This window comes from Hemiscyllium ocellatum, chromosome 7 (genome assembly GCF_020745735.1).
Source record: "Hemiscyllium ocellatum isolate sHemOce1 chromosome 7, sHemOce1.pat.X.cur, whole genome shotgun sequence".
NCBI classification, from domain to species: Eukaryota; Metazoa; Chordata; class Chondrichthyes; order Orectolobiformes; family Hemiscylliidae; genus Hemiscyllium; species Hemiscyllium ocellatum.
The window spans coordinates 57431448-57449540 of NC_083407.1; positions in this window are offsets into that span (position 1 = coordinate 57431448).

The following is an 18093-nucleotide window of genomic DNA, read 5'->3' on the forward strand; positions in this document are numbered from 1 at the left end:
TTTGTAGTCCGTGCTGAGGAGGGAGACCGGACGCCAGTTCTTCAAAGAACGAAGGTCCCCCTTCTTTGGCAGCAGGACGATGACCGCCCTGCGCCAAGAAAGGGGCAGCTCTCCGGCATTTAGACACTCCCCCAGGACCTGTGCGTAGTCGCTCCCCAGGACGTCCCAGAACGCCCTGAAGAACTCCACAGTCAGCCCGTCCAGCCCCGGGGATTTGCCCCGCGAGAGCCGGTCGAGGGCGCCGGTCAGCTCCTCTAAGGTGACGGGAGCGTCGAGCCTTCCGGCGTCCTCCGGGCTGAGCTGCGGCAGGTCCTCCCACAGAACTCTGCGAGCGTCCTCGCTGGACGGATCCGGGGAGAACAGGGCCGTGTAATAGGATCGGACGTGGGCCCTGATACCCTCCGGATCCGAGACGAGGGACCCGTCGTCGGCCAGCAGCACAAGGAGCTGCTGACGGGTGCCACGCCTTTTTTCCAGCGAGTAGAAGAAGGGGGAGCCGCGGTCCAGGTCCTGGAGGAGCTGGAGCCGCGACCTCACGTACGCGCCCCGAGCCCCGACGAGCTGCAGGTCCCGGAGCGCGGCCTTCTTCTCTTCGTACACCCCGCGCAGGGCCGGGTCCGCGTCGGGCTGACCGAGGCGTGACTCCAGGTCGAGCATCTCCCTCTCCAACTCCCCGATCCTGGATTTCCGCCTCTTCGTCGACCCCCTCGCATACTCCTGACAGAAGACGCGGACGTGAGCCTTGCCCACGTCCCACCATAGCCTCAGGGAGGGGAAGCTTCCCCGCTTCCTTCTCCAGCCGGCCCAGAAACGACGAAACGAGTCCCGGAACCGCTCGTCCTCCAGCAGCAGGTTGTTAAAGTGCCAGTACGCGGAGCCCAACCTGGCGCCGAACGGAAGGAGTTCCGCCCACACCAGGTGATGGTCCGTGCACGACACCTGCCGCGTGGAGGCCTTCGGAAAACAGGAGGCGTACGCCCGCGAAACGTACAGGCGGTCGATTCTGGACGCTCCGACCCCAGGCCTCACGAAGGTGAAGGCGATGGAGTCAGGATGGAGATTCCGCCAGACGTCCACCAGGTCCAAGGACTTGACCAAGTCCCCCAACCTCCTCCCCGACGTCGAACCCGTGCGGGCACCGCCGTGGTCCCTGTCCTCGAGGACGCAGTTAAAATCTCCCCCGAGGACGACGCACTGGTTCTCGTCGATGGAAGCGAGATGAGCGGACACTTCTTCGAAGAAGCTCGCTTGCCTCGGCCCGGCCAGGGGAGCGTAGACGTTCACCAAGTGAAGCACCGCGCCCCCCAGCCGAACCGTCAGGTGAAGCAAACGGCCTGGCACTGGCTCCCTGACCCCCAAGATCTCCGGCTGAAAATGCGGGGCCAACAAGATAGCCACCCCGCCAGATCTGCGGGTGAGGTGACTCATGTAGACCCCCCCTCGCCACTCCAGGAGCCAGGTGGCTTCGTCTCCCGGGGTAGTGTGGGTTTCTTGCAGGAAGCACACCGCATACCTCCCGTCCCGAAGGACCGAGAGGGTCTGGAATCTGCGCTGTGACTCCCTGCTGCCGTTGATGTTGAGGCTGGCTATAGTTGTCTCCATGTCGGAAGTATAGTGCAACCACCACCAGTACACACAGTTAAACTATGTACATATTTACTGGGAGGACGAGAGAGGGGCACAGAAGTCCCTCGCCCTCACCAGGAGTGCTCCCAGGAAGTTCCTGACTCGCTTTCGCTCGTTAACGTCAAGCCCGGGCGCCTGGCGCGCAGCGTGGGCCGACCAGTAGACTCTTTCGAAGGAGCTCCAGCGGTCGAGCGCCAGTTGGGCTCTATCCCGGCGACTCCGAGTTTCCTCGACAAATTCCCGGAGTTCCTCGAGGGGGATGAGGGGGAGATCGGTGGGGGGCACCTGGGACTCGAAAATGTCGCTGGAGACGGACTCCGCGTCGTCCCCGGTGTCCGCCACCGATCCAGAACCCTCCTCCGGGAGGTCGCCTTCGGTCACCGACCCCTCCCCCACCGAGAGGATGGGGGCTGGTCCGGCACCGCCAACTGGCCTCAAACCTCCAGTGACCCCACCCCCAGGGTCACCTTCCGTATCTTCCTCGGCGCACCCCTTCCCGGAACGCCCCGAGTTCGGGTCGCCGGGCGGCAGAGGCTCGGGGCCCCGCTCCTCTCCCGACACCGGGACGCCCGGCTCCTCGGGGAAAAGGTCCTCCCCCAGGGCCAAGGCCCCCGGAAAAACAGTCTGGGAGGGAGGAGCGAGGATAACACCTTCCTCGCCTCCACCGCTCGACGACCCAATGGTAAAAAGAACACGGCCGCCTGCACCATGGCCCGTGACGGTATTAAAATCCTCCCCAGGGGCTGGGGGAGTTATGGCGGTGGAAGGCCCGGCTGTCGCCCCTGGGGGTTTGGGCAGGTCAGGCCATGGTGCGGGACAGTGGGGAGACACCGTCGGCTCATCCCCTGGAGAGGGGCAGCGCCGCCGGCGCACTGATGGGATTTCTCCCCCCTCCAAGGGCCGGCGCCTCTTCCCCAGAGAGACAGGGGGGGATTTATGGGTCTTCCCCTCCCCGCCCGCCTTGGTGGTCGTGGGGCCCGAGGTCCCTCCCCCCCGCCTTTCCCGGAATATGATTGGCTGGGGGAATGCAGGGGTCGTGGCCAGGGTGGGGAGGGTCAGCCGTGTCACTTCCTGCCCCGCCCCTGGTATATCAGGTGATGGCGGGCGGGGCAGGGGCCCAGTTCCCTCTCCGGGGCCCAGAGACACGGTCGCTGCAGGAAGTGGAGCAGCAATGGTTCCCCCCAGGTTAGTGTCAGGGGGTGGCTGGGTGGGGCGGGGCTCAGTTTCCGGACGAGGGGTTGAAGCCCCAGGAGTTTCCGTAGCGAGGTGGGGGTTGGGGTTGGGGTTGGGGTTGGGGTCGGGGTCAGTGGGGCCGGGATCAGGTACGTGTTTGGGGGTTCGGGGGTCAGGGTTCCCGCGCCGGGGTGACGCTGGCACGGCCGCAGGGGCATTGTCGTGCCGGGGCGGGGCAGGTCGTGGGTTATGTGGAGGGGAAGGGGAAGGGGATGGGGATAGGGTGGTCTCCCCGTGGGCGGGCTTGACGCGTAGCGTCTTTCTGGGCACCTTCTGTCCGGTCGGACGCTCACCCCCCTCCCTGCCAGAGGCTGAGGTATTAGGAGCCTCCGGCTTAGCCCCCGGAGCCGGGGCTTGTGGTGTTGGCTTTGGGGGAGGGGGAATGGGTGCGGCGGCACCACCCGCAGCCGTTGGTGTGGGCTGGGCAGCTTTCTGGGTGGGGCAGTTTTTTCTAACATGCCCCACCTCGCGGCACAGGTGGCACCGCACGCCGTCCGCCGTCCAGAAGGCGCGGTATGCCGCGCCCTCGTGGAGGATGGTGAATGAGCCCTCCGTGACCTCCTCCCGGGCCAGGCAAATAAACACCTGGCGTCGGAAGGAGTATACATGGCGGAGGGTGGGGTCCTTAAGACCGAGCAGGAGCGGTTGAACACCTGACCGGATCTCCCCCAAGGTGTTGAGGTGGGGAAGAAGGAGCTCGCTGGCAATGAAGGGCGGGACGTTGGAGATCACGACTCTCTGGGCCGTGACCTCCAAGGGGTCGACTGGCAAATATGTCCCGCCCACAGTGAGCCCCCTCTCCACGGCCAGGTGGACCGCCTGCTCGGTCTTAAGGAAGAAGACGGCCTTCCCGTACATGCGGGCCGCAGCGACGATGGCCAGTGGGCCGACCACACCAGCCATGGCCTTACTGCAGGCCTCGATGGTCATGTTGGGATGGGGATAGGCCTTGACCCCCAGGCGTTTGGTCAGGTGCCTGAAGGGGGATGCGGTTGCGGCCGGGGTTGGGCCAGCCGAGCCCAAGGCAGCGGCTACCCCGGCGTAGGTCCGGCTGGGCCCTGCGACCTTCGGGCTCGCCATACTCCGTCGGCCCCTGGCAGCAGCGGTGGAGGTGGGCCTCTGGCAGTAGTAGTAATGAAGTCCTTGGGGAGGTGCCCGAGGCCAGTCACCCGAGGCGAGTCCTAGGCAGCGGTGGAGGAGGCAGGCCTCAGGCAAGTCCTCAGCAGGCCCTCAATTGCAGTGTTGGGGGCAGGCCTGTTGGGGGGGGGTCCCCAAGACAAGTCTCAGGCAGCCCCAAAATTAAGTCCTGGGCAGCAGCGGTGGAGGTGGGCCACGGGTCGCAGCAGTGGTGGAGGCTGTGGGGAGTGGCCTCAGGCAAGTCCCAGGCTGCAGTGGTGGAGGCAGGCCTCTGGCGAGTCCCAGGCAGGCCCTCAGTTGGGGAGGGACTCCCAGGCAAGTCCCAGGCAGTGGTGGTGGAGTCAGGCCTCTGGCAGCAGCAGCAGCAGTTGAGGCAGGCCTCTGGCAAATCCCAGGCTGGCCCTTTGTCCCAGCAGTGGAGGCAGACCTGTTGGGGAGGCACCCCCAGGCGAGTTCCAGTCAGCAGTGGTGGAGGCAGGCCTCTGGCTGCAGCAGAAGTTGAGGCAGGCCTCTGGTGAGTCCCAGGCTGGCCCTTGGTCCCAGCAGTGGAGGTAGGCCTCAGGTCACACCAGTGGAGGAGGTTGTGGGAAGGGGCCTCAGGCGAGTCCCAGGCTGCGGTGGTGGAGGGCAGGCCCAGGCGGGGTCCCAGAGACCAGCAGTGGGAGTGGGCCCCAGGTCAGCTCAAACACAGGGCCCAGAACACAAAGCTCTCACCTCCTTCCTCCACCTCCTCCTTGTTCTTCCACCTTCTTCTCTCTTCTCTCTTCAGGCACAACACTGCCACTGGTCCAACTCCTAACTGGGGAAACACCCGAGTGGCCTGTGACAAGCAGTGCCCTTCACATCAAAGGGCAATGCTGTGTGAACAAACAGTGAAGGGGAGGGCAGGGACTAAATCAAAATAGAGTTGGAGGGGGAAACATTCCTATTTATATCTGTCAGCCAGGGCTCCCTGATTGGACAAGGTTAACAGTCCCAATCAGGAAACTCATTCTCTATGAGGTCCACCTGGCTGACCTTGCTACAATTATTTTCAAACATTTTCACAATTTTTTACACCCTGTGTTGCTGAAATAAATAATGGTAGCTGGAGCAGAAAATCTCATTGAAGGTAGATATTCAAAACTGTAGATAACTGAAGGAAATTTACAGACAAAAAGGACAAAAGAAAAGCTTAAAATCTTTTGAAAGGCTCAAAAAGCAACTCCACATATTGGAGCCATTTGCTAAATTTGAAAGGGCAAAGAAGTGACAGGCAAACAAAAAGGGGGGTGGGAGGGGTTTGGGGGGCAGGAAATCCAAAATGCAGGCAAATGGCAGAACAGCACTGCTGCCAAAGCCTGACTTCATGGCTACTAAAGTGCTGCCTGACAAATGAGATAATTGCAAAAGGGGTGGTCCTCATTGTCACTCTATAACACCATCCCAAAAGGTCATCATGTAGCATGTCTGAAGGTGCTGAAGCAGATTTGAAGCTGCAACTGACTGGTGTTGTCATTTAATGCTAGTGGCAGCTGCCTTTGTAGCAACTTTGCAACTGGATCTTTACTGAGTCAGGTCCTGGGAAGATGGTTTACTCCAATCACTGTTAGATAAATGCGATATTGGCAACAAATGTATTTGGTGACCCCTTAACAGTTGGCACCGATAGCTATTGATCAGTATGTCATGTACCTTCTTTCTTACAGCGACTGCTACTGTGATTTCAGTACTTTGGAAGAACCATCCAACAGAAAGATTATTCAGCTGTTCATAAGTCCTTTTTAATTAATTGGATCTGATGTCCCCAGTTCCTTTGGGAACAGAAACGTTCATTGACTATCTGTCAAAGTGACATATAGTGTCCTCTTGCTGGAGATGTGAATACCTATGATCTACTCTGTGTACTAAATGTTACCTTCCATGTTACAGGATTTGTTTAGCATCTACCATTCTCTTCTGCTTCCTTCAGAGAGCTGAGATCATGCAATATTGGATCTGGAAGAAATTTGAAACAACATAACTGAAGAGGAAGTGTATGAAAATAGTGACAAAGAATAGACGAAATGGTGTAAAAGAAGGTTCATTACTATTAAATTTAAAATTTGAATCAGATTGAAAATAATTTGCAAAAATAGTGCATGCAATGTAAGTAACAAAAACTTGTTCATACAATGTGATGTTAGAGTCTAGAGTGCATTGCATGGAAACGCAGTGGACGCCGATTCATCAGATGAAGACACATGTGTGGAGGAGGGGGAGATTGCAGAGCTCTTGACCTGGATTGGTTCCTCTACTGTCCGAGTCACACACCCTCTGAAAGCTCTGCTACATCCTCATACAGCTCCTGCAGTATGCCCCACATCAGTTACCTCATTGACTTCAGAGACTCAGCATCAGTCTGGGCTTAGCTTCGACCAGGCCTCCCACACTGTTCAGTCAGAGGCCTGGACTGCCACAACTTCTGACAGCTGATCTGGTTTGTTCTTTGTTCTTTTTTGCCCAACTGCATGTATCCATTGAAGAGAGTGTATCTGAGTTGTTGTGCTCAGGACAGGATAGTGCATTATGGACCAAAAACTGGGACACAAGTCTTTAGGGGTTCCGCTGTACTTGGATAAGGGGTCAGGCTGCTGTGCTTGGATCGGGAGCAAGTGCAATGGCCTGGGCTAGGAGCAGCACTATACTTGCAATTTCCTGGAATTACTCCACTGCTACTGAGTTCCTCTGGCACCTCCATTCACGCTTGACTTGTTTGCAGGGAGGTCTTCCTATCACATGCTATCCTGTGGCATAAAAACCTCCCATTATTCATGCACAGACTGGAAAAGGGCATGCAGGGAAGACTCATTAAATCACAGGACTGCCTGGCTTTCTGCATCTTCCATTGTTCCAGGCTAACAATGCTATGGAAGTTTATCACTCTGATCTGATAACTATTTTGCCAGTGAAGAACTGTTGTTGGCACCATCTCTGTTAAATGAGGTGGCAGAGTTTGCAGCTACTACAGAGTTTACCAAACCCATACCAGATGTTGTGGCCCAGACCTTCAACTCTTCCTCAGCGCTTTCTTCAGTGTTCCTTTACTTGTAGCTGATGCCCTGCCATGTGCCAGGTCCTGACATCGTATTGTCAGCTGCATTACTGGTGGACCTTTAAACCTAATGCAAGAACTTCACAGCCGGACACTGGTACTGCACAACGTTATCACCCTAGGCCATTAATTCATCAAGTGTTCCACCAGATGACCATTAATAGGCTGGCACATCCACCAGCCAACCACTAATTTATTAGCTGGTGCTTAATTCAGCACTGCGGTGGGTAGGTTATGGAGTGATAGAGTCATAGAGAGGTACAGCATGGAAACAGACCCTTTGGTCCTATCCATCCATGCTGACCAGATATCCCAACCCAATCTAGTCCCACTACCAGCACCCAGCCCATGTCCCTCCAAATCCTTCCTATTCATAGACCCATCCAAATGCCTTTTAAATGTTGCAACTATACCAGCCTCCACCACTTCCTCTGGCAGCTCATTCCATACACATACCACCCTCTGCGTGAAAAAGTTGCCCCGTAGGTCTCTTTTATATCTTTTCCCTCTCACCCTAAACCTATGCCCTCTAGTTCTGGACTCTCCAACCCAAGGGAAAAGACTTTGTCTACTTATCCTATCCATACCCCTCATGATTTTGTAAACCTCTATAAGATCACCCCTCAACCTCCGATGCTCCAGGGAAAACAGCCCCAGCCTGTTCAGCCTCTCTCCTTAGCTCAAATCCTCCAACCCTGGCCACATCCTTGTAAGTCTTTTTTGAACCCTTTCAAGTTTCACAACATCTTTCCAATAGGTAGGAGACCAGAATTGCATGCAATATTCCAACAGTGACCTAACCAACGTCCTGTACAGCTGTAACATGACCTCCCAACTCATGTACTCAATACTCTGACCAATAAAAGAAAGCATACCAAATGCCTTCTTCACTACCCTGTCTACCTGCGACTCCACTATCAAGGAGCTATGAACCTGCACTCCAAGGTCTCTTTGACTGAAAACAAAACAAATGCTGGAAACCATAACAGGTCAGGCAGCATCCATGGAAAGACAGCAAGCTAATATTTTGAGTCTAGATGCCTGTTCATCAGAGTTGAAGTGAAGTGCAAATGGGATAGCATTTATGCAATGATTGCGGGGAGGAGGTGGGGATGGTGTATTGCTGGGGCAAAAGGATGTTGATTGTGCAGATTAAGTGATCGGAAAGTGAGACTGGCAGAACATTGGTGTGTCTAACTACCAGACTGAAAAGTAAAACAGTCCTACTAAAGTGAGGGGAAGGGAGAGAGGAGACAAAGAATGCAACAAGTAGAGCTAAAAGAAAGAGAAGGAAAGGGAATGATTTCACAATCTGAAGGTGTTGAACTCAATATTAAATCTAGAAGGTTATAAAGTGACTAGTCTGAAGATGAGATAAAGTTAAAAATCAAACAACACCAGGCTATAGTCCAACAGGTTTATTTGGAAATACAAGCTTTCTGAGCACTGCTCCTTTGTTAGGTAGCTCGTCATTAATGAATTGAAACCTGCAGCCCATTCTAAAAGATGAAAGACTTAACAGCAATCTAGGTTTGTTCAATTCACTGTATCAGTGTATGACACTATGATCTTTTTGCTATAAGATTCTGTGTTCTATAATCCTACTCCACTAGCTACCTGATGAAGGAGCAGTGCTCTGAAAGCTTGTACTTCCAAATAAACCTTCGGAATATAACCTGGTGTTATGTGATTTTTAACTTTGTCCACCCAAATCCAACACCCCGTAACCTCCACATCATGAAAATGAGATACTGGTCCTCCAGTTTACTCTGCGATTCACTGGAGCATTACATCATACTGAGGACTGACAAGTGGGCATCTGGGAGGAAGCTGTATTGAAATGACTTAGGCATCATGTTTCTCCTATTGATTCAGATGTCAAATTCTGAAGTCTGTTCAAACGGTGTTGAGCAGCCATTAAGGACTTGTTTCTTTTTTAAATCCAATTGTCCTAATTTCCAATTAAAATGGCCAAATGGCAGACAAATAATTCCATCTGAGTTTTGAGCATGGAATCAAAACTGCAATAAGCAATTTGTTAAACATTTCAAAACCAGTAATTATTATAAATTATCTAACAAACATAAATTCATTGTAGTTTATTCATAATATACACTTAGAACATGTAAGTTGAATAGGAAGAACAGGCAGGGCCAGGTTAATGAACACAGTGGGATTGGTGGTCTGAACAACACTTCAGGTGCCTCTCCATGACCTACCACAGGATTACTCCCTTGGTAAAGTGATAACTTCTGTTCAGCTCCATAAAAGAGCCATTGGTCTTCCCTCTCCTAGTTGTTGAGTTACTTGTCAGCAATGATTACACACAAACAGCTTGTTATATAAAGTTACATTAGTACTAGCCACATGCTTGCAACATTGGGTAAGCAGTGTGTTTGCTCAATTCACCTTTCAACTGATTCAGGCTATGTATGAAGATGAATGCTGTTTGTTTATCGTGAGTCATTTATCATTAAAAGAGATGCATATGTTTGAAAAAATGAAACATCCAAAGGATGAGTTACTAAACTCTTAGCAATATAAATGATTATGTGACTTTCAATCATTGCAAAAGGACAATGCTACATTTTAAATATTGAACATACAATGATAATCATTATAATTTGTTAAATCTTGATGTACAACATATAAATACATAGAATAATGCATTGGGCACAAAAAGAATTGGAAGACATTAATAAATGATTCCTAATCAATATTTATAATCTACAGGTTAATAAATGGTTGACAGGTAATTGGACAGCAGGTAATTCAATTGAGCAATTCTGATGACATCATCAGTGTTCATGAGCGTCAGTAGAGGCCTGAAGCTAAATTAACACCTTTAATTCATTCCAGTAATTTGTTGTTCTTTGTGAGATATATTGGATAGCTCCGCCAATGTTCATTTGAAATGTTGCTTATATTATGCAGCAAATAACATGATAAGACAGATGTGAAACAACGTCAACAGAGAAAAGCTTTCAAAGACTTCAATTGTACTGCTCTAAGGTTTGATTAGCTGAGAAATATGCAAAATATTAGATTGCTCTCTTCCAAAATGCAGGTCCTTGACAAATACTTACCAAACTATCACAAAGTGCCATGGGGCAGAACACGTTTGTAGACGTATTACGAAAACAAATGTAAAAGTGGGAGAGACCACAATGTGGCGGTGGGGGGATCTGGAGTTTTCCTGCACAATTATGTTCTTCTCAGCTCATTACATATTCTTGTGCAAGAAAATAATGAATTTTATGGGTAGACAGGTAAAAGGAAATTCTAGCACCTGCTGGTATTCTCTCGATTTCAACATCTGGGTGCCATATTTAAAAGGCACCCCGGACACCAATTCATTCTCTACATTCCAAGAGTATCACTCAACCTCTCTTCATAGCCCCTGGAGATATCAGTGACCCACCAAAAGAGAGCTCTATGCTTTAGAAACGCCTCACCAGGAGTTTGCCACCAGGAAAGGAGGAATGCACTGTTTTCAACAGACAGCAACAAAAGTCAATCCCTAGTGATCACAATAGACTGAGCTGAGATGGCTGTGGACATCAGTGCTTGTGGCAGTGTTAAAACAGACTGGATTCAATTCTCTTTTAGGATGAATGATCTGCTGCACTTCAGCAAAGTATGTAATGCTGTCTCTTCAATGTGACATGCCCCTATCACTAAAGGGAGCTAAAACATATGACAGCTGACACATCATCACTGACCTTTCATCACAACTTGAAAAACCTACACATCAGATAGCTTTTTGCCTTTCTTGGGACCATATCACAACCACAAAAGATATCTTCAGAATGAACAACTCACATGAATATCAGGCACAAGCATCATGTGAAGGATTTTTTTCATTTTCAATCAACTCTATCTTTTTGACAACACTGGTCACCATTTATTAATAGGCCTGTTAACTCTCATTGTCCTTCACAACCAATTATGCCTATAACTAATGCATACACACAATCACAGTTTTGGAGGTTTACATCTCTACTTAGCAGCAAAGGCAAAGTGCTCGTGTACCAATGTTAATAGCTTAATGCTTCATTCCTTTTGCAGAGGAAGAATGTGCTCAATTAGCATAGTAGGTTAGGGAATCCCTGACATAAGGCTCCTCACCATTTCTGAGCAGCACTCAGCCAAGCTGGCTGGCAAGAAAGGGGAATGTGCCATCGCTGAAGGATATCTACATCCATCAAGGGAGAAAGCTTCGAATCTGCTCAATACAACTTGGGGTAAAGGTAACACTAACATGTTGTGTTGCCTTTCTCTCAAGTCTCTGGATTTCACTCCCAAACCAGGACTCAGAAAATGAGAAGAACTTTGACCCCATGCCCATTTGTAATAGCAGTCTAACCTCGTGGTCTACGCTGCCAAGTACACACCTCAATTATATCTGGTCAGTACTGTGCACATGTGTTTCCTACTTTTGGCTAACAAGAGTGTGCACATGAGTGTAATTCCAATGGACTAGGGTGTTCTAGCTTATTCTTGTCTGGGCAAGCCTGGAAAATTCAATTCATCATTTTGCACTATTGGCAGGCTATGGTGGCAGGTCTGAATCTATCTTAGCTAGAACAATAGTGTTGGTATTACTCTGATCCACATACCAAGTTTTTAGCCAATTGAGCTAACCAGCTCCCCACACATTGAAAAATGTAGCCTAAATCTCAGACAATGAATTTCTAGCTACTGGAGTTGGTGTGGAGGGTGCACATCAACCAAGAGCAAATCCTAATCCCACTGAGAGCTCAACCTAATTAACTGACACCAAGTGTCTTCGCTCACTCCACAACTGAAGGGTTTGCAGTCCTTCTGTAAAGAAAAAAATAAAGCTTAACAAGTAACATACACACAAGTTTTTGAAGATCATTTCAGATAATTGGATGGCGCAGCCACAGAGTAGTGCAATGCCTTCCAAGAAAGGATTTAACACAAAACAGCAGACAAGGAATGAATGGTGGCAATAGGGACATCCATTTCTCTTGGCACAAAAATCTTCACACCTTCAGTAACATCTTTTCTCTTGGCTTGGTCACTGACCAACAGGCCATTGGGTTATTTGGATTCAATAAGGGAAAGCGATTGCTGAAGCGGTATTAAACATATGCTGAATCTTATAGTACCATATTGCCTAATTATGTTATGAGAACTAACATGAGCATTGCTACATCAGGTACCTATATCCTGCTGGAGGCAGAGCACAAATCACACTGGCAGATCATACACCATTCAATGCTGTAGAGATTCTAGTTTCAGGTACAAAATTGATGCATATGTCTATCACTAAGTGGAAATGCACATTCTTAAAAGGTAGAATTAAATATAATATCTTACCTAAACATGCAACACCACTTTCTGGTTTTATCACAGCTCTACAGAGTGTTGTAAGTCCCTAGTCACTGACCTTCCTGGTCACCCTTGAGTGAGATTGGAAGCAATCTCAGCTCAATATGCAACTTCTAAAATTCATTGCATCTTTGTAAATAATAAACATTTCAAACATAATCAATGGTTATCAACCAAAATTAAATATTAATAGTAGTATTACAAGTTTACTGTACTTTAGAGAGAAGAATGGTTTTCCATTACTCTCTTGTTGCCTTTTAATATAGAAGCAGTCACTATCTGTAAGAAAACAGTGCTTTGGAACAGCATAAGTGATCAATCTGTTGATTTTGTTTTGAAGCAGAACAAGATATACTGTTTTTGACCTCTATGAATCAGTAAATGAAAATACCTGTCACTGATCTTTGTCTGCCTCAACAAAAGCTGCAAACCAAGGTATTGTAAATTGTACCTTATGCTTTGGGACATGTTAACATAAGTTCCAATTCAGGGAGAACTACAGGTTTTTTGAAGAAAATCATTTAACATTAAAGTCAATAACCCTTTGAGCACTGACTCTTTTTTACATTAAAATCTTTATTTCATAATTTAACACATATGTAATTATAGTTCCAAAATTTTAATGTTGAACTCTAAGAATGGAAAGAAAGCATATATTCTCAGAGGTGTTCCTCCAACAAAGCATTGTAACATTGTCTGATTTTCATTCTAATGCAAAATGCCATCAGTCACCAGAGGGTTAATGGTTATATTGCTTCATAGCTACATGATCTCTGAAATAGAAGCCTACACTTTCAATTTTAAAAACATGCTGTTATAATGAAACAAGCATAGAAACGTTTATTTGCAGGATGGCACAGTAACTGTTTAGTCGTCTCTGTTGCAAGTTTCACAATATATAAGTCAATGTTATTTTTGGGATGAGAAAGGTGACTTGTAGTTTACTATAGATACTTTGCTGGAATCTGAAACTTTCTGTCTTTAAAGCAAATAAGTGTGATAAACTTTTATATATATTTATATGACAATTTTTTTTAGAATGACTACTGGCTTCACATATTGAGAAGTGGTGGGCTCATGGCTAAGAATTTGCCAATATTTGAGATGATGAATAGTGTTTGTTGTGTTAAGTGCTCGAAGAGATGTATTGGTTGAAGAGCTTGATATGCTATTGAACCAAAGACCAGGATGTAAACCATATGAATAGCTGCCATGTGAAGCAACAAAATGCGTTACGTGTAACTGTATATGCGACAGCTGTTAATTTGAACATTTTCACTAAGCTGAATTCTCATTACTCAATCTCTGAGTTCTACTGATACCACAAGAAAACTTAAAAGGGTTCTGCAACATAGAGCAAGTGCATCTTTTCTAAAACAATGGATAGAATTTTCCATTTTACGAGATCAAATTGACAGGAATAGGGATGGAGACACCAAAGTTTCCTGTTGGGGAAGCTTCAGAGCAGCAATTTGATAGTTGCTGGACTGGCCACTGAATGGAGGTAGACAGCCTATTTTGTTAATTAATGGTCAATTAAGTGTAATTCTCTGATGCAGCTGTCATTTTGTCAGTTGTGAAAGAGCATCACCCCACACTACCTTCATATTAGATGAGGAAGCTACTATACACATGGTGGCAGCTTTTCAGTTTATTGGAGTCAGAGGCTCTGTGACACAAAGAAGGGCTGTCAACAACAGATGATTCCCTTGTGGTCACAACACCATGACTGGAAGAGATTCTGTCCTTTCATATACCTTGGTACACAGAAAAATGTAATACTTAGCCCTCCAAAGTTCCATCAAAATGGAGATGCCCTTATGTTTTCCTCGTTGCATACGTAACTGTCATTTTTCTTGATGACCCTATGATTAGTCTGATAGAAGGGAAACACCACCCACTGACATTGATTGGCTGCCTCCTGACCTGTTGAATCTTAATAGGACCTTCTAGGAAGTCCTGTCTCCTATAGTCAGAGCTTCAGTTTCCTTTGTCCAAACATAAAGATAATTTTAAAAATGCCTAATACACACATTACGATAGTGGGTCTGAATTATTTGTGGATAAAGACCTGGAGTAGTTTGGAATTTCTACCACTCCAGTAAATTTAAGAATCCTCTAGCCATGAAGAGGTGATGAGATGGTGTCAGATCTAATTCTTCAAACACCAATACTTTTGGCAATGGGCCTGTAAAATAACTGGTTACTATTATATAATAATGTCAAACATGTGAGGAAAATACTTCATATTATGTATTTTCCTAATTTAAGCATTTGGTCACAATGAAATCACACAGTGCTAAGGCTGTGGTGAATAATAAGAATGGAAAAAGACAGACCAGTTTTCTTCCTCATAAATTGGTTGTTAGGTGGCAGAAGAACAAAGAGTTTTTCTTTTTTTTCCTTGGAGCTCAGCAAGCCCAAGCATTTAAAAAAATACAACAATAAAATTCCTCCTCCTGACCCTATTAAAAATCTTGTGGTCAGGTTGGCATTAATTCTGTTTCTTGAGTAGCGTGTCATCTGTTTAACTGATGGGATTGACCTGGGTTTGTCATGAGGATGAACAGCTAAAACGCAAGAAGTAAATAAAAAACTAATTGCAGTGAGTTTGGATCAGCTAGTTGTTTTTTGCTGAGCTGTTGAGATTACACCGAGAGTTTATGTAAACAGGAAACCAGCAAGGTTGCCTCTGATGGAACAGTTTCTGCTTGGCAGGTTTCAAATGGGTCACAGCGTTGAACCAGGTCTCTGAAAATAGAGCACGAATTATGCTCCTGTCTGCTGTACGGTTGAAAGGCAGAGAGCATAAGGATTATGGATTGAGTAGAATGTCTCCATATTGCCAGGGACTGCCACACCATGTAAAAGGATCAGTGAAGAAAGATTCTTGGGAATCTGTGCCATCCCTCACCCCATGCATTTATCATTGTCTTCATGAATGCAATGGGCATATGCTACCCTTAACTATTATGCACAAACATTAGATTACAAGACAGCAGTATTGAGGATCATAATCCAGTTGCATGTTGTGCTTTAAATGTTCTAGCCTATTTTAATATTTCATTTGTTATGTTTTTCAATTCTTCTCTGTTGTCTTATTAATGCAGCAGAAAAAAAAAGTCTTTTTTACTGGTATGGGTACAATAGGGTTGCCAAAGAGATTATCAGCAGGGGGAAATTGTACAGGAACATTTGAAGGTGTTAACATAGAAGTAGATGAATTCTTGGCTTAGTAGGTTACATTAACCAATGGATTAGAGGTGCTGGAAGAGCACTGCAGTTCAGGTAGCATCCAAGGAGCAGCGAAATCGACGTTTCGGGCAAAAGCCCTTCATCAAGAATATGAAGGGCTTTTGCCTGAAACGTTGATTTTGCTGCTCCTTGGATGCTGCCTGAACTGCTGTGCTCTTCCAGCACCACTTATCCGGAATCTGGTTTCCAGCATCTGCAGTCATTGTTTTTACCTACATTAACCAATGGTCTTCTAATAGAAAATAAATACTCTTAATAAAGTAGCATTACTATGATATGAGGATAGATCAAGAAGTTGTGCATTGCAACCACACCATTGGCAATATCTTCCATTGCATATTCTTGTCTGGAAATGAGATAATGTAATGTAATACATTACATTAATGTAATACCAATTTACAGGCACATTGCTTACCCTTCGTGTTAATAATAATAATCGAATAGTCGTTTCCTCATCAGGGATCCATACATTATTTTATTTAATATCGTAACCCAAACTATGCATTGTGAAGTAGAAATTAGATCCAGCCTATTGAGTATTGTGTATGCAGCTTGTGGATTCACAGCTGCCAGGATCCAATGCCAGGTAGAATCATAGCATTGTTTACACATAGATGGCGAGCTCTCTTTAAGGCAATGTGAAGTTACAACATACCCCTGCTTTCCAAAAGAGCTCAACTGTTCATAATAACAAGTGAGCCCACAAGTCTCTAAAGTAAATTTGTTGATTTGTCCAGATCATTTGATGGTGATGTTGTTTGGAGGTGCACTTGATCACCACGATCATCAAAATGGTCAATCATTCATGTTTCTGTTGTAAAGTCTCTTTTCATGAGCTGTAATTCTATTCAAGAAGTTGCCTCCCATGACATGCTACAGCCATGTTTTGTTCCTTCAGAATGTCTAGCTTCATTGCTTGCAATTTTTTCCAAAATTTCTTTCTGAAATGAGTGCCTCATAGGTAATTTGCTGCTCCTTGAAAGCCTTATGCATCTCCAACTGTTCTTGCAGGTTTATCTATTCTCCATCAATGCTTTTTAGCTCAAGCCAATGTTTCTGTAGCTGATCCTGTTGAGTCTGATCTGTTTTATGTACAGCTTAGTCCAGATGTTCTTATAAGCTGCCAACATGTTTTAATTGAATTGATGATACAGAGCTTGTCATTGATCCTGCTTTGATTTCAACTCTTATTCAGCTTCAGGTTAAATGAAGGTACTCCCTAACATTTTCATCTTGGAGATTTTATGATTACTTCTGGATTTATTCAGAACTAGATCTTAAAGATTTTCCTCTCCAAAACAAACAACTGATTTTAGCTCCATCAATTCAAAAGAGTGAATAGTCATACTTCCTTCATATTCAGTCATGCAAGGTTTTTAGAATAGCCTTCTGTGATTTCTGGTGTGTCAAGTTTCAGAGACAAGTTCTATGGATTTTGACTAGTGAGGTCATATTCTGCTGATATACCTACAATTGCTGGCCCATCCATGATATATAAATCATAAATATTTTAGTTCCGGCACAATTAATCTTACAAGTAGAATTAGTGTACCATTTTATGCTGAAAATTTGATATTTATAGATTCTATCAATGTTCCCATGTTGCGGATGCATGGTCTTTTCACAATGCACTTGTCCCATACCAATCTGAGCTAATAATGAACAATCACAATTTTCAGAGGATGGGTAATTCAAATTTTTGCTAACATCCCAGAGAGTGTGATGAATTTGATATTTTCCACAATGTTCTGGTAATGTAATACATGTGCTCACCACACTTTTTGTCTTTTTGAATACATTGACAAACCAGAATTTGTCAATCATTTTATACATATCTGGTGGAATACCATGTGATTGGAGCTAGAAGATACTCCTGGTGTACAGTTCTTTTGAGTTGGTGTGTGGATCTTTCTAGCTGCACTAATCTTTCTCTTAGTGTCCTGTCTCTACCAATGAACTTTTCTTCCAAGTGCCTTGCAGAAATAAATGAAAGCTGCGCATTTCATTGGTGTAGGGAGAAGGCAATATTTTAGTGCTCTAATGATTGCATCAGCCACAGAGTCTGTACTCAGGACCTGTAAGACTAATTGACCTGCAAGGATCACTTCAATCTTACATCGATCCTCAGTTTCTCTCTGAGTGTTTAAATTGCCTGTTTGCTTAACAAATCCCTCAGTAGAGCTTTCATGGGAATGGATATGATCACCTGCTCAACAACTCTGTTTGCTAGCTTCCCATCTGAGAACTCACATGATAATCCCTTTTCTCTGCATCTGTTCACTAAGTGATCTACAGATTCCATAGGTTTCTGTCAAAATGACATAAATTGTAGCCGATGGTATGAAAGTTTAAATTGAGTCTGAATTGATCTTCTGATCTAGTCTGTATCTTGGCTCATTAGCTGTTACTTG